Source organism: Camelus ferus, chromosome 25 (assembly GCF_009834535.1).
Source record: "Camelus ferus isolate YT-003-E chromosome 25, BCGSAC_Cfer_1.0, whole genome shotgun sequence".
Taxonomy (NCBI): Eukaryota; Metazoa; Chordata; class Mammalia; order Artiodactyla; family Camelidae; genus Camelus; species Camelus ferus.
In genome coordinates, this window is record NC_045720.1 from 35,877,907 (window position 1) to 35,900,111 (window position 22,205).

At 37.5% G+C, this 22,205-nt stretch overlaps 1 protein-coding gene and 1 long non-coding RNA gene across 4 annotated transcripts in view; one reads left to right on the plus strand and one right to left on the minus strand.

The window, feature by feature from the left end:
* Window positions 1–21,380, minus strand: part of LOC116659718 — a 35,932-nt gene extending 14,552 nt beyond the window's left edge. Inside the window, exon 1 of the long non-coding RNA XR_004315065.1 lies at window positions 21,264–21,380. This is a non-coding gene — a long non-coding RNA (uncharacterized LOC116659718). The remainder of the gene's footprint in view (window positions 1–21,263) is intronic.
* A 117-nt stretch (window positions 21,381–21,497) lies between these two features.
* The window catches only part of TRIQK (triple QxxK/R motif containing), a 79,203-nt gene continuing 78,495 nt past the window's right edge, over window positions 21,498–22,205 (plus strand). The window contains exon 1 of one of the 3 annotated variants that reach the window (XM_032467536.1): window positions 21,498–21,625. The gene's annotated coding sequence lies outside the window, so the exon portion shown is untranslated. Of the gene's footprint in view, window positions 21,626–21,719; window positions 21,831–22,205 lie in introns of those variants that run through there. The other 2 variants (XM_032467537.1, XM_032467538.1) reach the window with 2 other exon arrangements.

Below are 22,205 nucleotides of genomic sequence, written 5' to 3' on the forward strand. Positions count from 1 at the left end.
TGTGTATCTATGTAGCTACCTATCCATATCAATATTAAATCATAGTAACTATACTGCGTATTAGCTTGATTTTTCACTTGAGAATCTATCTCCGTATTTTAAAATATTCTTCAAAAACAATTTTAATAGGTACTTAGCATCCTAGAATATGGACATATTGCAAGGATTTTGCATTAAAATTACTACTGATAGTTTTCTAATCATTGTTTTCAGAAAATTGTGATTTTCATTTGTTTTGATAAATCATATATTTACCTGTTATAATTTGATTATTATTAACCACGCCAAGCAATGACTTCTGGTAACAGCTCACAAATGAACTAAGCTGTTTCTTTAGAATACTAGTTTACCAGGACAGTAATGGTGCCCATTCAGTCTATGTTTATGCTAATTAAGTAGGGCAAGTCCAAATACTTATCATGTAAAACCAAATGACATATACACATATGTAAGCCCATATATTAAGTAATTCTTTATAGTGTTCCCATTCTCTGGTAGATAACTAAATTCTTCTTTTCACTACTTTTTAAGGAATTGAACAAATTCTTTGGAGATGCTAAAAAGCTTATGACATCTGTCTATAACTTTATATTTAACAGAGATATCCCTTAAAAACACTGAGTTACTGCACTACAAAGTAGAGGTAGGAGTGAACTTTCTGGTAGAACGTCACGGAAGTAAGCCGGTTGCCAATGCTTCGAGAGGCTTACATGATGGTATTATCTTCTTGATTTTGTAATATTTCATACTCTTGCAACTAAAAAGAAGAATTACTCTTTTTACAGTTCCAGATCTGATGAGACTCAGAAAGATTGATCTGTATTATCTGAAATTGCAACAAATTGAAAATTCTGAAAGACAACTCACATTTCAAAATTACAATGAGAAACTCAACCTTTTAGCTGATCATTTCATTCTTGCTTGATGGACAGTTATACTACTTGAGTAGCTTGTCATATGTCAAGTCCTGGCTTGTAATTAGAGCCATGAAACCATGGGAAACAAGATAATTATTCCAACTGATCCTTAGAACAATAGTGTGGTGAATTTTAAGAACTTGCAAAAAAGGTTGCCCAGATAAGTTATACTATATAATGTGTAGTATCATTGAACATGTATTTGATTCTCTGTTTCATGCTATTTTACATTCAAATCACTCAACTAGTGCTAGTTTCGTAGACTGCAGGCAACAAATGCCTTTTTTTGTAATTTGACTTCCCACATAACTCAGATATAAGGAGAAAATGTGCTAGTCAAATAGAAAAAAACCATCATTTACAATGACTTATAGTAAATTATTATTCTTTGCAAAGAATATTAGATTGTTATTAATTTTGGTAAACTGACAAATCAAGGTTCTTAGCCTGAAATATAGAGGGCTAAAACCTGGATTATGCTAATTGCCACCTTGTACGGCCTCTGACTGGCCACAGCCTGGGCATGGAATATGTAATATAGTTTCTTAACAACAATAACAACAACCTCACTTTACAAACATTTTTCTCAGTTAACAAACATGGTTTTGGTTAAGTTTTTCTAACTTTCTGTGACAATAGGGCCCAGGGAAACCTTGGAGGGTTTTAAAGCATGTCAGTACATGCATGAGATTAAATGTCAGCCCTTGACCTCCCACAGCAAATGGAAACTGAAAATAGAGTGAAGCCAGATCTTCTCTAATGCCTCTAAATTAAGCTATTCCCCCATTTTTTGGTACCAGGAATAGGTTCATTGACTTCACCTACCACTTCTTATATGAGGGAGCTGTTGGGAAATCAAGAAGAAAAGTGGAAGAAGAAATAGGGGATGGAATCTACAAGCTATGGAGTGATCATGCTCAACATAGATTTCATGGTCCTCAGCAAAATTTAGAGTGAGCATTTACTATACAGACATTCCCTCTCTTTCTCTTTTGCACCCACAGAAACACACACACTTCAACTCACATGTAAGCTAAAAAAGCTATGTGTTTAATAAATGGCCTCGTACAAGTCTGGAAATCAATAATGATCATTCAAAGTCAATCACAGTGTCAGTCAACTTAAAAAGAAAATTAAAGGGAAGGAATTAAAACAATGTGTTTATTAACCTTTAGACCCATGACAGGTTGAGAGAAATTTTTCATGATAATTGACAGAAGAAGTATTTTATTCTTACATGGAATTTAGTTCCGTTAGAGGTAACAAGTGCATTATACATAATAGTTGAATATCCGTTTCATGATTTCCAGATTTTATGGAATAAAAACATAAAATATACACAAAATCAAGAAAACTGGTGGGAAAGAAATGAAGAAAATATAGGAAAAATAGAGTAAAAGGCAAACTGGAAAGTAAGAAAGGAAAGAGAAAAGATACAATCACTTTTCAGTCTACATAAAAATTATACTGTAGGCCTTCATAGAACTGGCACACCTTCTAATTTGCATGAAAAACTATTTGATCTTAAGTTTTGATTTAGATTATTAAGGACAGAGTTGTGAATGTTAAAGAAGCAATGATTTATTGCGAAGTAAATATGTTTTGAAAGGTAGACTAATGTCTATAACAGAATAAAAGGGGGACTAAAGAATTAGGTTCCTCTTTTCAATTCTTTGATGAAGATTTAGCTTAAGATGAAAACTGAATTTTTGATCGTGAGCATGTTGCAGTGTATACAGAAGTAGAACTATAACATTGTTTGCATGAAACTTACATAATGTTATAAACCAATGCGACCTCAATAAAAAATAAACTAAAACAAAATTAGGGGATAAAATTAGGAGGCAAAAAAAAAAACCAAGAGATAAACACACACACACACTCACACACACAAAACCACCCTTCTTAGGTGTCTTTAGTATTCCAATATCTAATATAATTTTAATGACCAACTGAATTCTCCACTTTTCAGACCCCTGGCCAACCTGACCTTTAAAAACTCCTTTCTTTCATTACTTCTGAATCTTTGTCTTCCAAATCTTTGGCTCATATGTAACGATACCTCATGTTCTCTGTGATGACTTCTTTTTTTTATATCATGGTTTACTCTTGTACTGACAGTACAAGAGAGTGTTAACTAAACATAGATTCTGCTATATAACACACGTGAAATTCAAATATACATCTGACATTTAAACAGCATGATTTGCTGCAAGGATGCTAATGGACTTGATGAAGACAGGGCAGAGTGGTAATGGAATGCTAAATCATCATTATAATTATTTTCCAGACATTTTTCATTAGTAAAAATAATGTTTCATGCTTCCTAATTGATAAACACATATTTTCGTTTATCATCTCAATTTAACTTTTCATTCTGTGATTTAGGTAGACATTTTTCATGTATCTGAAGCTTGAAGAGGTCAAGTGACTTGAACTTTACAAAGAGCTAGGCATAGGAATCCAGCAATGAAGACGATCTGCTGAGCTGAACTGAGTAGCAAAGCATAAACCATTCTTGTGTTTATTCTTCAGTTTAAGCAAAAACTGGATGTTTATTTTGAAGACTATTAAGAAAGGAGTATGAGAAAAAACTTAGGTGAGGAAATTAAAAAGAAAAATTCAATTCACTCCCTGCCCTTATTTTGGCATCTGACCAAATGACATCTCTGGCAGAAACAATTCTACATGTTTACCAAACTTCTCTTTCTGCCCTGGGACACAGATTTTCTCTCTAAGCCTCCTCTCCCTAGTAGGTGGGACCATGAGACTTAAGTTCTGGCCAGTACAATATGAAAAACTTGGAAATGATACGTACTGCTTCTATGCGTGGTCCCTAAATATACACCCACGTGATTCTCTGTTCTTATCTCTGTTACTTCTCCCGCTTGCCAGATGCAGCAGGTTCACGTGTGATCTTCAGGACTCCAGGAACAGTGGAGTGTGTGGAGGGAAAAAGTATCATCCCCTGAATGACTTCATGGAGCAGAAGCCTCACTGCCTTCCTGTATCAACTGTGAAGGTAGCAAGAAATAAACTATGTTAAACCACTGGAATTTGGCACTTGTTTCTTATAACAGTAAATCCTTTTCTGTGCTTATAAAAAAAAAATCACAAAACATTTTGTCTTGACTTGACCTGAAGTTAAGTTATTTCATTTCCTGTCTGCTTCTACTTTGTGTCTGCTGGGGCATTACTTCTGAGGAAGCTGTCTGATGGGACTAAGTAGTTGCCTGATGGGACAGATAGCAACCCTGCTCCTCTCCTTTGTCCAGCACGTCTATGGTACATAAAAGTAATTTATTGCAAATTTAAATTTAGATAACCATATCATTCATACCATGGGCCTCATTGTATTGATAGCATTTAAAACATTATCTTATATAATTTTTAGAGCAGCACTGTGAACTGGATATTATTATACTAATTTTATGAATGAGAACTCTAGCACAGAGACATCAAATAACTTGCCCAACCTATCACAAATAGATTGGACAGACCTAGCATTTAAATTCAATTCTGAAAGATCGCAAAATGCTTCAAAATGAATTGCATCAAGGACTATCCTTCTCTTAATACTCCCTTTAGTATAAAGGCACCACCACCCCTTACTTAGGAGGAGGAAGATCACATCCCAACGTCATCTTACTTCTGAGCTTCAGGAAGCATAACAGGAGATCGTTGGCTCTATGAAAAAGAGCATTTAACAGCTCTTACTCATATTTGGGGCATCTGAATTTACAGGAACACTTAAAAGGCCAACATAGCTTTAATCTACTCAACCATTTAAGAAATAAAAATTATTTCCCTCTGATTTTTGCATCAATTCTGGTAGACATTACAGCATGAGAAAACTGCCTAGAAAGCAGTCAGTCACGGTCTATCCCTCACCCTTGGACGTTCCCCACCAGTGAAAAATACATTGTTAACTCAGTGAATGTCAGATTGCTGAAGAATTTTTTCTGGTCCAGTATTCATGCATTTGGCTGACTCACACACACACAAAGTTATTAGATTTGAAGAGTACAGTTATATTTTAGTATTTCATAACAGATATATCATCCATTAAGTCCTTATTTCCATTAACATTCAGGGAATATGCACCGCTGAAATTAACAGTGGGCCAAATGTCTGTTTTCCTTCTTTAAGCTTAACTGAATCTCAAAATTATGTTTTATATTTTAAAAAATCCAGGTAAGGTAATGCAAACAATGCAATTGCTAATTTAGCAGATTTCAAATAAAAAGTGGAGAAAGAGGGGCCAAATTTCCAAAACATAATAAGGTCTTTTTACTACGCATTGCTAATATTGAGTACTTCTATTTTGTCTCCATTTATTTCTTTTTTTAAGATTCTTACAAAAATAGTAAACTATATTTACTTGTTTCAGGATATCTTGAAAATGAGGCTTTACTGTATGTTCTAAAATGTATAATGAATGTTATTGTTTTCATAAGGAAAAATAGGCTTCTTAAGATGTCAGGATAAGATGCAGAACCTAAAAATGCTATAATGCATCAAGATCAAAATAATGCTCTGGGTAAATGGGGCATCTTCTTCCTCTATTTCTATTTATTGGAGTTAATAGTGAAAATATTTCAAAATATTTATGATTGCACTGGAAAACAAAAAGGATACCCAATTTTGGCCTAGAAACTACTGGGGAATTTAAATTACTCAAAGCAGACTGAATCCAGTGGAAGTACGAAACCTCACTTGAACAAAATGACATAGAAATATTGAAATAAAAACAGATAAGCCAGAAGATTGTTAAGAAAAAAAATAATATCAATATTAATATTAGACCAAATACAATTTAAGGTAAGCAGCATTAAAGGAAGTGAAAGGGGCATTTCATACTAATTAAATATAATGTAGGAAGTTTAGCAGTATAATATAGTAGTAATGATTCTTTATGTACTAATTAACACAATTACAAGATATATAAAGTGAAACTGACAAATATACAAAAAAATTAATAAATCACAATAGTGCAAACTAGAAATGTTTAATTTGTTGAATTGAGAATATGAAAGTAAGTTAGAATATAAAATATTTGTGTAACACAATTAACAAACTATGTAGTAGATATAGAATTTTATATAAGTTTGAACTCAACAGAGGATTTAAACACAAATGGCAAGCCAAAAGAAAAGAGAAGTCAATTGACCATTTACTAATCACAAAAGAAATCTCAAAAAAGCTATCCAAAAAATATTATCATAGAGGCTATATTCACTGAGAATGTTGTAAGAAAATACAAACTTAATTACCAAAAAATAGCTCTTCCTCAAGCTCCCTCCAAATATACAAACCCATCAATTAAAGAAAATGCTTCTAAATAACTCTTTATTAAGAGGAAAAGAATTCTTAATTATGAACTTTTAAAAGATAAAAGGCACTATTTACCAAAATGTATACTCTGTGTCCATGAGGGAACACAGAGAAAGATTTATGGACCCAAATGCATTAGTAGAAAGTAATAGATGAAAAATAAATAAAAACTTAGAACAAAAATAACAAATTCAGGAAAAAAAAACAGAAAGAAGTCAATACAATTAAAATATATATTAATAAAACTTAACAAAAATTCTAAACTTGATCACCATAAATCAAAGGCAAGATTTTTAAAGAGATTAATTTCAAAATCTGGAAAGCTTTGTAACAGAGGAGAACAAATCTGACTCCATATTGGATCTGGTCTGTTAGCTTTGACCACTGCGCCCTGTTTTCTAGGCTTAGTCTTGTCAGCGCTACACCTTTTATGAAACAATGTTGCCTTTGGCCTGAAATTGACAGGAGAGCCTATTCTCGGGAGCTGACCTTTAAGGATGTTAGCACTTCTGCTCTTACATAGAGATGGCAAGTTGCAAAATAGAGAATAACCTTTGTTTCATTGGAGGTTTACAGGGACACCATGGCCTGACCCACATGGACGGCTGCAAGAACAAAGAATTTCTACAGCAGGAAGTTTGCAACAACCAACCACAACCCCTCCTCTGTTTTTTTGTATGAAAGGAGCCTGCATTCTGACTAGAGCAGGATGGTTCTCCAAGACATTAGTCTGCCATCCTCTTGGTCTGCCGGCTTTCCAAATAAAGTCACTATTCCTCGTCCCAACACCTCGTCTCCCAATTTACTGGCCTGTCCTTCGGTGAGCAGAATGTGTTTGAACTCGGTAACAATATAGTCATGAAAAAGAAAACACATTAGGAACTCAACAAAGTTATTGAGTAAAGCTTAAAATATTGTATGAGAATGTACAATTTTAGGTTATAAATTTTTAAGCTTATATGAAACGTATATGCTTTTGGGAAGATGTGAATTTCAAGTGTGTTCAAGAGGAAGCATAACAATTGAATTAAACCTAACCCTAGAATAAACTGAGGAAGTAGTAAGTCCAGATAATTTTTATTTAGATAGCAAGTTATGATAAGACTTTACAAAATAAACAATTTCCCATCTTCTGCAAAGATTCCCAGAAAAGAAAATAAGGTGAAGCACTAACACTCTTTCAATTAACCTGGTACACACAACAGTTACCAGAACTGGGCAGTGATAGCAAAGACACAACACACACACACACACACACACACACACACACACGCCCTGCAATATGCCAATTACACTCACAAAATAGATACAAAAAACATACAGTGTTAACAAGTCAAATTAAGCAACGTATTTTTTAAGAAGGCATAACTAAGTAGTGTTTCTCTAGGAGAAAGTATAATACCACATTGGAATATTTCTTAATGTAGTAACTATAAAATGCTGTTATTCATTTCAATGATTAATGATACACATTTAAGAGAAGTTAATATTCATTCATAATAAAAAGAACTCAACAAAACTAATCTAGAATATACCATCCTTAACTTAATAAAATACCAGAGATTTAAGTGAGCATCATATTACAATGGTGAGACATTAGAAATATTTCAAATTAGAGTTGATACTATGACAAAGATTCTTTATTGTTGCTGTTCTTCAACAGCATATTGGAGGTCCTAGCTAATGGAATCATAAAAATAAAGTGGTGTATGCACTGAAAAGAGAGAAACAACTTTGTCATTCATACATAATTCCAAACTCTAAGATGGTCTGTCATTATTTGTACGTGATTTTAAATTTCAAGACAATCAACAAACAAACTTTTGTTGCAGCTAAGAAATTAAACAAAGTTGAATATCTGTATATATGATCAGTTTGCAAAAATCAATAGCTTTCCCACAAACCAGGAGGAAGCAATTAGAAAACACAATGCATTTAGTAAATGCAGTTCATAAAACCACAAAACTACAATATTCCAGAAAACAAACCTAAAAATAAATGTGCATGACCTGAATGGAAAAAATTATGCAACTTCAGTTAATGAGATATAAAAAAGACATAATGCGCATGCTCAAGGATAAGAACACTCACCATTACAAAGGCATCTAAAAGTCCACGCAGGGATACCTTGTTTTATTGCACTGCATCGCACTTTGCGGATATCATGGTTTGCTTTATTTTGTTTTGTTTTTACAAATTTTAAGGTTTGTAGAAACCCTGCACTGAGCAAGCCTATTGGCGCCTTTTTTCCAACAGCATTTGCTCATTTCGTGCCTCTGTGTCACATTTTGGTAATCTTGCAACATTTCAAACTTTATTATTATTACTATTATTATTATATTTGTTATGGTGCTCTGTGATCAGTGATCTTTGATGTGACTATTGTAATTGCAGATGTGGTGGAAATAGCAAGAGAATTAGAATAAGAAGTGGAGCCTGAAGATTGACAGAATTGCTGCAATTTCAGGATAAAACTTTAATAGGTGAGGAGTTGCTTTTTATGACGATGAGCAAGGAAAATGGTTTCTTGAGATGGAGTCTATTCTCAGTAAAGATATGAAGATTGCTGAAATAACAACAAAGGATTTAGCACAGTACATAATCTTTAGTTGACAAGGCAGGGGCAGGATTTGAGAGGACTGACTTCGGTTTTGAAAAAAGCTCTACTCTGGATAAAATGCTATCAAATTGCATTGTACGCTGTAGAGAATCATTCATGAAAGGAAAATTCAATTGATGCAGCAAACTTACATTATTGTCTCATTAAAATAAAAAAAATTGCTAGAACCACCAAAGCCTTCATCAGCCACCACCCTGATCAGTCAGCAGCCGCCAACATCAAGGCAAACCCTCCACCAGCAAAAGGATTATGACTTGCTGAAGGCTCAGAAGATGGCTGGTATTTTTTTTTTTTATAATCAAGTATTTTTAAATTAAGGTATGTACAATATTTTTAGACATAATGGTATTGCACACATAAGAGACCACAGTACACCATAAGCATAACTTTTTTATGCACTGAGAAACCAAAAAAATGTGTTTGACTCGCTTTATTGTGATACTTTATTGTGGTGGCCTGGAACCGAACCCCCAATATCTCCAACATGTGCCTGTAATGAATATCAGTGAAATACCCACTAAAATACCAATAATATTTTTGTGGAACTCAAAAAATTAATTCTCAAATATATATGAAGGTTGAGAATTCCATATCTATGTTCTATTGAAGATGAATATCCAGATTGACCTCTGGAATTCTTCATGCTGAAAACAAGTAACAATGCTGAAAACATGGACACAGATGCAAATATAGACACAGATATTTCTCCAAAGGGCTAGTAGATAAAAGCGTTTTTCAATCACAAGTATAAAAGAAGTTGTGGCAAACCGTATTTTCCAAAGATGGACACAATAATTTCTTCACTGATCTTCTGCAACCTGACCTTCCATGCTATGAGAACTGCAAGTCCCCCTGAAAGGCTGCGTACAGGTCCTCTTGTCAAAAGTCCAAGCTGAGTGCAATCCAGCTTTCAAGGCATCCTAACGCAGGTGTCAGACATTTGTGTAGAGGAGCTTAAAAATCCATTTGAGTCATTCCCCAACAGTGCGGGCTTTCCAGCTGAGAGCCCAGACACTGTGGAACAGACAAGCACTTCCTGTTGATTCCTGTTCAAATTCCTGACCCGTAGGATTTTTGATCATAATAAAATTATTGTTGTTTTATACCACTAGAATTTGGGTAGTGTGTTCTGCAATAACAGTTAATCAGAGCAGCTGTATTTCAGCAAGAAGCAAGAATACTGAGCCTGCTTTTTGCCTTGCATAAGTGAGCCAAAGCTGGGAACTTCAGTGGTTTTCACAGTCTTTGTGAGTCAAGGCCCACCCAAGGTAGGAAATCTAATAAGAAACTGTCAAACCCTTAGTTGGGAACCTCAATGTAAGGAGAAAGCAAAAATAAATATACCTATGCTTCTATCCTCAAAGGATCATGGTTGTCCTGACCTTGCACAGAGGAAAAAAAAAAAAAAATCCCTGAGAAGTTGTACCCACAAGGTAGATTTTGCATATATTTGCAGTAAAAAAAAATTGAGGCTCTTTTATGCTTCAATTAAGTTTTAAATGATTCTACATTCTTACTGCCCTGATGTGCTTGCAGTGGTAATACAAATCCTCTCCGGAAGGTTACAGCTTCTTCCTCCATCCCCCCGAAATTCTGATAATTAAGTTTTAAATAAAAGTGAGCAGCTGAAAACTTGTGTTCCCAGCTATGATTAAGTAATAAAGACCAAATCTAACTTTCATCTGAAACAATGGAAAACTCAGACATTTCAAATAATGGTTTTAAACATTGGACTTCAGGCAGCAGGACAGTAATCCCTGAGGGAGGAAAAAAATAATTAAGTGAGGGCTTTGACTGCCCCTGTCTACACCCTGGGACAGAGTTTCCAGGCCAGAGTGAAGGGAGAGGAAACCTACGTGAAGCCTGGTGGTGTCCCCTGGTTGAGATGATAAAGCTGGAAACTGGTGAGGCCAAGGGTGCAACAGTTCACAGGGTCTAATACCAGACAGGAGAGTACCACACAGTGAGAGCCCTGCATAGATACAGAGATTACTTCTTGAATTCCAACTGAATACTGATCAGTGAATGCATGGAAGGAAATAACCTGAATTAAAAAAAAAAAAAAAAAAGTATGACCTGGAAGAAGCAGCGAGAACAATCCACAGGGCTGACCTGGGGTCAGGAAGAGTGTGTCTTTACCAGCTAAAGTGGAAATACATCATGATTCAAAGGGTTAGAATAAACAGAAGTGTACTGGATCAGTAGAGGCAAAAGATTAATAGGCGAAAGGCTGCTCTGCTCCTGCCTACAAAGCTTAAAAACAACCCTGACAAGGATTAAATTGTGTCTAGTAACAAATACATTCTACAACAAAGCTCAAGTGTGTTTTAGGAAAACAAAAATATCTAGCATCCAACAAGGTAAAGTTCGAAATGTCGCGTTCAATTAAAAAAATATTGCCAGGCATGCAAAGAGATCACTCACGTGATAAAGAAAAAACATTCAATCAACAGTAACAGACTCAGAAGTGACAAAGATGATACAATTAGTAGATAAGAATGATAAACTTGTTATTATAATTATTTTCCAAATGTTTAAGAAGGTAGAGAGAAGGATGAATATATTAAGAAAAGCCATGGATGACATAAAACAGTGTCAAATTGAACTTCTAGATATAAAAAAGTCTGATATAAAATCATTGGATGGGATTAAGAGCAGAAAATATAAATGAACATGAAATATAAAGCAATAAATAATATCCAAAGTAAAAAAAAAATCTATCCAAAATTATGCAGAGAGAGAGAGAACAAATATTAAAAAAATGAAAAAGATCAAGTAGCCCAATGTATGTCTCTGGAGTACTTGAAGGAGACAGAAGAGTAGGGGGCAGAAAAAAAATATTTGGAGCAACAGTGACTGACAATTTTACAAATCTGACGAAAATTATAAAACCATGGATCCAAGAAGCTCAACACACTCCAAACAGAAGAAACATGAAGAAGTCTCCATCATGATGTACAATCAAATTTCTTTAAGTAACTCAAAAAGGGAAATTTGTAAAAGCAGCCAAAGAAAAAAAGAAGAATCATTACTTACAGAAGAACGAATATAAGATGATTGCAGATAGAAGACTTCTTATTGGAATTAATGCAAGAGAGAAGAAAGTGAGGTAACCAGGTTAAAATACTGAAATGAAAACTGCCAACTTAGAATTCTATACCCAGAAGCAATCTTTTTCAAAAGTGAAGGCAAAATAGAGACTCATTCAGACATACAACAGGTCAGATAACTCACCACTAGCACAAGTGACTCACCGCGCACACCAGCAGCTTGCACCATAAATGAGGAAGGAAAGTCCTTCATGCAGGAAGGACATAACACCAGATAGAAACAAGCAACTACACGAAGGAATAAAGGTCATTGCAAATGATCAATACGAGGGTGAATATAAAAGAGTTTTCTGTATTATAAAACTCTTCCTGAAGGAGAACTGAATTGTTAAAAGAAAAATAATAATGCGTGTGTAGAGGTCATACAAATGAAGAGACAGTACGTGGTAACAACATCACAAAGGCTGAGGAAACGGAAGTATACTGTTTTAAGTTTCTTTTACTGTATGTGGAATGATACAATGTCACCTGTTTCTTACCAGCGGAAATCGAGGAGCCCATGAGGGCAGGCGCCCCGGGCAGTGCACCTTACATGCCAGGCGTCCTCCTTTGAGGGAGTTCCTTTCAGGCTCACTGGTGCTGACGGTGGGGGGCAATGTGTGGGTGGGGGGCATGCATGGAGGGTGGGTGCCTGTAAGGGCCACGCTTACCGGAAGTAGCCCAGTAATAGCTGAACCAAAGGAGGACGGAGCTCCAAAACCAAACTTTTCTTTCAGTTTCCCTCTCAGCTTCCACAGGAAGATGAAACGCCTTCTGTCTGACTTCCCTCCCTCCTTTTTTTCCAAATTGATTTTCTGTCCCTGGAGACAAGGCAGTGAAGAAGGCACAAGGTTTAAACTGCTAAGGTGCCCACAGGCATCCTCACACCCCCATCTCTGTTTACACTGCCTTCTAGGGAAGACCGAGATAATGGCTAACTTCAGCTTCATTACAATGTGTCAGGTGGGTGAACGCACCAGGGGCCCTGGCCAGCATCAAAGGAGGGCCCATGAGGGGCTGGGGGCCAGCCTCAAATCGCTGCGACTGCTGGGTCAGGAGCTCCTTGAAGTTTTCTGTCTTATGATGCAAAACGTGAGATATGTATCTGGATATTCTCTGTCAACCAAAAACCTCTCCTGCAATGATCAAGATGGAGTGACTTATGATCCTATCTGACCAAGTGTTTTAAAACCTTTTTGATACTTTTTGACAACCTTCCCAAATTAAATTCTAATAAAGTTTCTTTCACCTCTACCTAACTTTGTGTATGTATATATATATATATACACACACACACACACACACAAACATACACATACGGACACAATCTATACAGTAATGAACTTCTCCTAGGATTCATAGTCAAAAGACCTCTCCTTAAAGTAGAAGGTCGCAGTGAGCATGGGAGAGGAGAACAAGACGGTGGAACCCTCCTCCCACAAATACATCAAAAATACATCAACGTGTGAAACAATTCTCACAGAACACCTACTAAATGCTGGCAGATTTCATACAACCAAAGCTGCAAGAGAGAGCACCATATAACTGTTAGAGCAGGCAGACAGCTAGATATGAGCAGAGAAACGGGGACAGAGACCACATGGCAGGAATTGGGCAGAAAGGAGGGGCACAAGCCAAATGCAGGAAACCACACATCATGTGAGCACCAGGGCTCCCTGGCAGAGAAAGAAAAGCAGGAACCTCTGGGCTGATAAGTGGTCACACCTTTTGGGGTGATGAGTGGCCTAAAGACCAACAAAGAAAGGTGAGAAAAGGCAAGAATTTCCTGTGTCCTGATATAACCTTTTGCTCATTATGCTCTCATTTCAATAAAATTAGCCTTGCAAATCAGAAGTACCCCTCATGCTCCGACGCCATGACACTTCTGATCCAGACTAAATTCGGACAGAAATCCCTCCTCCCTTTGGGAAGGTGGAGTTAGGATGATAATCAGGGAATATGACCCCAAACCCTTCCCTCCCCAGTGAATATTCCGCCCATTCAGTTTTTACACCCTGTGTAACTAACTTGCCAAAGAAACACAGGGCAGCCGCTCACCTGAGCCTGCCCGCTCTCCCCTTGAGAGTGTCCTACCCATCCTTTAATAAATTCTTACTTTACTTTTTTTAACCACTACGTCTTGTCTCTGAATTCTTTCTGGGACCTGGAACACCGGTTGCATCCACCGGCAATATAACCAGAAAGGATGAAAGGGGAAAAAAAGGGAATCAAGACAAGAGATTTGTGCCCCTGGGAGGGAGCTGTGAAAGAGGAAAGATTCCCGCACCCTGGGGATACCCTTCACCAGCTGAGAGGTCAGCCAGGACAGAAAGGTAGCTTCAGAGGCTCACAGGAGGGTGCGGCAACCAGCTTGTAGCAGGCAGAAGAGAGAGAGACCAGCACAGACAGTCCTGGTCCCCTCACTGCACTCCCCAGCCTGAGATGTGCATCTGCTGGTGTGAAACTAGGGCTTCAGTGGACAGACTCGGGGATAGGACTGGGTTTGGCTGCACAGAGGTGGCTGAAAGGGGCTGGAATGTGATCTGGGCCACAGCTAGAGGTGTACGGAGGATGTAACCCTGTCCACTGCTGAAGTTCCATTGCTAGCACGTACACAGAGAGGAAGGGCCCTGCCATAGCAGTCTCCTTCTCCCTGTGCTCGCAGCAGGTGGGGCTCTGCCTCTGTGAGATCTGGGAGCACGCAGGCACCTGCAGGTCACTCACAAGTGGACGTGGGGTTGAAATCTGAGCCATGTCCCAGGGGCTGTGCATCCACCCACTGATTTACACACTCTGGTCGGCTTTGTAAATTCAGTGCCTGGGGGACATCTGAGGGGATTACTGGTGCGTCCCTGGCTGGGGCGGGTCCAGCATTAACAGTTTTGCCAGTATGCACAGGTGGAGTCAGGGCCAGGGTCTGGGCTAATTCCATAGCTCCCAGGGTGGTTCCAGGTGTGCACCTATGGCGGTCCTGGTGCCTGACTTCAACACATCTGTGTCAAGGGATCTGTGCTGGTGGCTTTGGGAGCATAGCACCTGAGGCCTAAGGGACACCCAGGCTGATTGCCTGCATTCCTATGGTTTAGGTGGAGCCAATGGCATTGCCAAGAACAGTGTAATTCTATGAGCCCACACAACGGTAATAAGCAAACCCCAGAGTGCACTTTCCAGTGGATGGCTCCTGCGGAGGAATACTGAGCAGCTCTTTTCCCAGTGGGAGCACTCCAGTACCACCTACCTCACACTGCAGCTCAGAAATGGATCTGGGGGCTTCTATTCTAATAAGTAGACCCTTATTGGGAAGGGCTGTGATGACAACAGAGCAAAGAGGAGATCCCATTCAACATCCAGTGCAGGCTCTGGTCACCAATTACACCCCCTATCAACAGGATAATAGCCAACACACATGGAGGAAAGATGCGGCAGGCATCCATACTAAAAACCACCCTGTAACAAAAGTATTAGATGCATGCAGGCTACACAGGAAAACACCTACATAAAAACAGGGCTTCAAGACCACAGTAGATAATTGTTTTTCCTAAATTCATATAGTCAGCGAAATACAGGTAAAATGAAGAAGCAGAGGAACCACTCCCAACTAAAGATCAAGAGAATAACCCTGAAAGAAAAAACAATAAAATAGTCCTCGCCAGTCTGCTAGATGCCAAGTTCAAACAGGAGGTAATAAAAATACTAAAGGAATCGAGAAAGACTATGGATAGAGATGCAGAGCATGGTAAAAACAAAAAACAACAACTAGAAACTGTAAAGAGGAGCCAATTAAAATTAGAATACTCATTTGCTGAGATAAAAGCAGAGCTAAAAGTAATAAATAGAAAACTAAGTAATGCAGAAGAATGAATAAGTGATCTGGAAGATAGAATAATGGAAATCACCCAATCAGAACAGCAGGTAGAAAGAGAAGTGGAAAAAAAAAAAAGCAAGCAATATACAAGACCTATGGGATAATACAAAGGATGCCAATCTACGCATAATAGGGATCTCAGAAGGAGAAGAAAGAGAAAAGGGGATTGAAAATGTATTTGAATAAATTATAGCTGAAAACATCCCAAATTTAAAAAAGGAAACAAGTATCTAGGTACAGGAGGCACAGAGGGCCCCAAACAGACTGAACTGAAATGCAAGAGGGGAAACTACAACCAACCCACAGATATTCAAAAAACCATACAGAATACTATGAACAATTATATGCCAACAAATTGGACAACCTAGAAGAAATGGACAAGTTTCTAGAAACATACAGCCCACCAAAACTGAATTAAGAAGCAGCAGATCATTTGAACAGACTGATTACTGAAAGTGAAATAGAATCAGCAATAAAAAAAAACCCTCCCTGCAACCAAAGTCCAGGACTAGATGGCTTCACTGAGGAATTCTCCCAAATATAGAGAGAATTCATACCACTCCTTCTAAAACTCTTCCAAAAGATGGAAGAGAAGGAAATACTCCCAAACTCATTCTACAAAGCCACCATCACCCTCATACCAAAGCCAGACAAAGACCAAAAAAGAAAATTACAGGCCAATATCTTTGATGAATATAGATGCAGAAATTCTCAGTGAAATATTAGCAAACAGAATCCATAACAGTTAAAAAAAATATACCACTATCAAATTAAATTCATCCCAGGGGCACAAGGATGGTTTAACATATGCAAATCAATCATTGTGATACATCACACTAACAAAAGAAAAGACAAAACCACATGTTCATCTCAATAGATGCAGAAAAAAGCATTTGATAAAATTCAACAGCCATTTTATGATAAAACTTACCAAATTGGGTATAGAGGGAACATTTCTCAACATAATAAGAGCTATCTATGACAAACCCACAGCCAACACGATACTCAACAGTGAAAAGTTGAAAGCCTTCCCACTAAAATCTGAAACAAGACCAGGATGACCACTCTCACCACTTGTATTCAACATACATAGTATTGGAAGTCCTAGACATAGCAATCAGACAATTAAAAAAAAAGTGTCTAAGTTGGAAGAGAAGAGGTAAAATTACCACTATATGCAGATGACATGATACTATACATAGAAATACCCTAAAGATTCCACACAAAATGTACTAGAGCTGATAAACAAATTCAGCAAGGTAGCAGGAAACAAGATTAACATACAGAAATCTGTTACACTTCTTTTCACTATCAATGAAATAACAGAAAAGGAAAAGCAAAAAAAAAATCAAAAAAACAAAAATCTCTTTTAAAAATCACATCAATAAAAGAAAATACTTAGGAATAAACCTGATCAAGGAGGTGAAAGACATATGCAGAGAACTATAAAATCTTGATTAAGAAAATTAAAGATGATTTAAAGAAATGGAAAGATATCCCATGCTTTTAGATTGAAAGAATTAATATTGTTAAATGGCTACTATCCAAAGCAATCTACAGATTTAATGCAATCCCTCTCAAATTATCCAGGACATTTTTCACAGAACTAGAATAAATAATCCTAAAATTTATATGAAATCATAAAAGACCCAGGATTGCTGAAGCAATGCTGAAGAAAAAGAATGAAGCTGGAGGAACAACCCTTCAAGACTACAGATAATATTACAAAGCTACAGTAATCAAAACAGCGTGGTACTGGCACAAAAGCAGACATAGGGATCAATGGCTCAGAATAGAGAGCCCAGAAATAAACCCATACACCTAAGGTCAATTAATCTTTGACAAAGGAGGTAAGAATACACAGTGCAGAAAATAAAGTCTCTTGGACAAGTGCTGCTGGGAAAGCTGGACAGCCATATGTGAATCAATGCAGTTAGAACACTCACAACACCACACAAAAAAATAAATTCAAAATGGCTTAAAGATTTAAACATAAGACATGACACCATAAACCTCCTAGAAAAGAATATAGGTAAAACATTCTCTGACATAAGTCATAGCAGTGTTCTCCTACAGCAGTCTACTGAGGTAATAGAGATAAAAGCAAAAATTAACAAATGGGATCTAATTAAACATATAAGCCATGCACAGCAAAGGAAACCATAAATAAAATGAAAAGACACTCTATGGAAGGGGATAAAATATTTGCAAATAATGCAACTGACAGGGGTTAATTTCCAGAATACAAAATAGCTCAAACAGCTTAATAACAAAAAACCAAACAACCCAATCCAAAAATGGGCAGAAGACCTAAACAAACATTTCTCCAGTGAAGACATACAAATGGCTGATAGGCACATGAAACAGTATCACTAATTATCAAAGAAATGCAAATCAAAACTACAAGGAGGTATCATCTCATACCAGTCAGAATGTCCATCATTAAAAAGTCCACAAATGATAAATGCTTGGGAGGGTATGGAGAAAACAGAACTCTCCTACACTGTTGGTCGGTAGTGTAGTTTGGTGCAGCCATTATGGAAAACAGTATGGAGATTCCTTAAAAAATTAAAAGCAGACTTAGCATATGGTCCAGCAATCCTACTCCTGGGCACATATCTGGAGGGAACTCTAATTCTAAAAGATACATGCACCCTAATGTTCATAGCAGCACTATTTACAATAGCCAAGATATGGAATCAACATAAATGTCCATTGACAGATGACTGGATAAAGAAGTTGTATTTTATACAATGGAATACTACTCAGCCATAAAAAGAACAAAATAATGCTATTTGCTGCAACATGGATGGACCTAGAGATTGTCATTCTAAGTGAAGTAAGCTAGAAAGAGAAGGAAAAATATCATATGATATCATTTATATGTGGAATCTAAAAAAAAAAAACACAAATGAACTTATTTATGAAATAGAAACAGACTCAGAATCATAGAAAATAAACTTATGATTACCTGAGGGGTAGGGGGGTTGGGGTGGGAAGGGATAAATTGGGAGCTCGAGATCTGCAGATACTAACTACTATATATAAAATAGACAAACAACAAGTTTCTTCTGTATAGCACAGGAAATATATTCAATATCTTGTAGTAACCTATAATGAAAAGGACTATAAAAATGAATATATGTATGTACATGTATGACTGAACTATTATGCTGTACACCAGAAATTGATACAACATTGTAAACTGACTATACTTCAATTAAAAAAAAATTAAGGCAAAGATTGCTGAACAAGATTAAGTAATTTGATATTTTATTTCTTATTTTTAATATATTCAATGAATTTCATATATTTTGACAGGATTATAATTTCTGCAAATGATCCAAAATGATTCTCCCAAATTTCAATCTATATCCACATTCATCTGGATCAAAGACATTAGCACATATAAGTATTAGATTCTACTATACTTTTCAACTACCACAAATTTAACTAAATCATGTATCTGTCATTATGTGATAAAGAAATAAGCATATTCATAACATATATCTGGATGTTTTACTTTTATGTTAAGCCATTTATTTCTTGTTCAATGTCCCTAGATATATTTCATTTGAGATTGGCTTAGTATATTCATCATAATTTCTAATATATATCTGTGCCTAAGAGGGAATTACAAATTATACATGCTCCAAGTATTGGAGCAGAAACATGAGTTGCAAAATAAGTAACTAAGGTGTGGATAACATGAGACTCTCCTACACCAAAAGAGGACAGGATTAAAAGTTAATTTTTGGTAGTTACTAATTATTTTGTAAGATGCTTATGAGAATACTTTGCAATAGTCATATTCATGCAGGGTAAGTTGGCTGGTGTGCACTTTACAGATGAGTAAGCTATATGAAATTTGCAAGGACAAGCAATCTCATAAGGACATGGTCATGAAGGAAATTCATTAGCAGAGACTCCTTACTGTTCTAACCTATTTCATCACTGTGGATACAGTTTGAAAATTTATTTCTATGTATATGAATGCAGCACAGTATTTTCTACTGGATGTTTAAATAGATACCAAGGTGTAGAGTTCTAGAAACTCGAATATATGCTTCAAACATCTGGAGCTATACATATGGGGAATATACAGCTGTGTTTATTTCAATGATTACACATTTACATGCATACAATGCATTTATTCAAATGTGTAATCTTATATATGAGAATATTCCAACAAATGCATTTGCTGTACTTATTTGAATAAGCAGTTGGAAAAGGATTCAAATAAATAATTCACCACTTTTGTTTAAATCTTACAGTATGTATTTATATTATGTATTTATTAATATACAATCAGAACACTTTTTAGTGTAGAACCAACTATTTTTAAAAGATTAAAGAAACATAATGCGGATCATGAGTCATACAAGCCAAGACTTTTTTGTATTGAGGTTTAATAGCTAGCAAACTTTCAGAAGGAGGTGGAAGTCCTGCAGGACAGAGAATAAAATCATTTGTGATTGGAATGTGTTTCTTTTATTCCACCTAGTTTATCACAGTATAGTGGCCATTTTAATTGAATCTCAAAGCACTTGTCCAGAGGTTTTCTTTGTTTTTTGTTTTTTGTTTTTTTTCTTTCTTACTACCATATCTGACAAGATACACACTTCTGGATTATGCTATAATATAGAACGCAAAAGGATTTTATTATTTTAAAGCTACACACATGTAAATCTGGTTAAGAGTATTAAGACAATCTCATTTAAGTCTACCTTTATTTCTAGAACAGAGACTGGAGACCAACAAAAGACTTAAAAGCACAAAAAATAACATTACATTTTAGCTTCAGTTCCTGGAGATATTTTAGGAGATTAGGGAGAACCTTCTAGTTAGTCTATTTATACTTGTCTCAGTTCTATTGTATGCTGTTTCCTTTCTCAAGGTTTTCATTTGTTTGTTTACTTAAGGATGTGATGGGTTGGCCTAGAGGAAAGTAACTCATACTTACGTAAGAGAAAAATTAAATTGGAAATCGCATAAATTTTAAAAGAAATTTAAATTCATTTTACCAGTGTAAAAATAATAACTACAGGCACTTTTTCATTTGTGGAATGACTGAATAAATGTCACTCTCAGCCTTAGTTTCATCGTTCATAAGCTGTGAATAATAACATCTCTCCTTGAGTGTTGTGAGGATTATATAAGATATAAATCACTCGGTTGTCAAATGCTTTCCGAACAATGACTAATAACAATATTGCATTCCAATTTTCTAAATGTGAAAACTGGGTACCTGGACATACTGCCAAAACTTGGTTGTTGGTCAGGTTTCAGGAATCACCTTTCCCATTTTAATTGATTAATCTGTTAAAAGCTTGACTGTGCAGACAACATTGTTTTCACAGACAGTTCATCCTTCCACCCAGGGATGCTCCCCTGGGAGTCTGGATGGGGAGAGGAGTTCAATAAGCAAAAGAACTTACTTTTGTGTTTTATGTTTACAAAACAAGTCACAGCCCTTATTTCCAACTTCTGTAGTCAGTTTGTGAGACAGGTATTAGAAGCTTGGCAATCACGTCGGAAGGAGGGAGAAGGCCACTCACCGTGCCCGCGCGTTTCCGTCCTGGACCCGCGCAGAGCGGGAGAGAGATCGACCAATCGGAGCGCAGCTTGGGGGCTGGTCCCGCCCCTCTCGGCCGAGCCCCGCCCCTCTCCCGTACCGCCCTCTGGGAGTAGGGGTGTGCCGCAGGCTCGTCCCGCCCCCTCCTCTGAGTGACAGGACCGTGGACAGCAACAATTCCAGCCCGACACGTAGTTTGTGGGCCCTTGCGCTGGCTGAGCTGAGGTGTGTGTGTCCGGCGAGCGCGAGGGGGCTGGGGAGGCCCTGCCCGGGAAGCTCGGGGTCCGGGACTGAAAGCGGGTGCACCTCCGCAGAGGGCCCCCAGTGCGTTTAGGGGATCCTCGATCCGCCCCTGGGAGCGGCCTTGGGGGCGGGCTGGGCGGAGGGGGCTCTGGACGAGGAGGAACCCGGAGCCTGGGAAGCCCAGCAGGTTCGGTGATGGCCTAGGGACCCTTTCACTGCGAGCAGGGAGCCCCTGTGGGGGAGGGGACGGAGGGAGCGGGATTCCGGCGGTGGGTAGGGCGTGGCCGCCGCGGTTGCTAAGGAACGCGCGGTTCCCGCCCTGCCAGCGTGTCTGGCGCGGGCTGCAGGGCCTTGGAGACTTAGTCCCACCCGCCTCCCCAGGCCTTCCACGAGCCTAGGGATTGGCTTCCTTGCGCTGTCAGTCAATTCGCGTCCGTAATTGCACTGTCCTGCTCTTTGGGTCTGTAGCTGGCGCTCAGGCCTCCCTCTCTCCTGTTACTCCTCTCTACACTTTTCCCGCCTCCCCTTCTTAAACGTACAAGTATCTGCAGACCAAAACGCT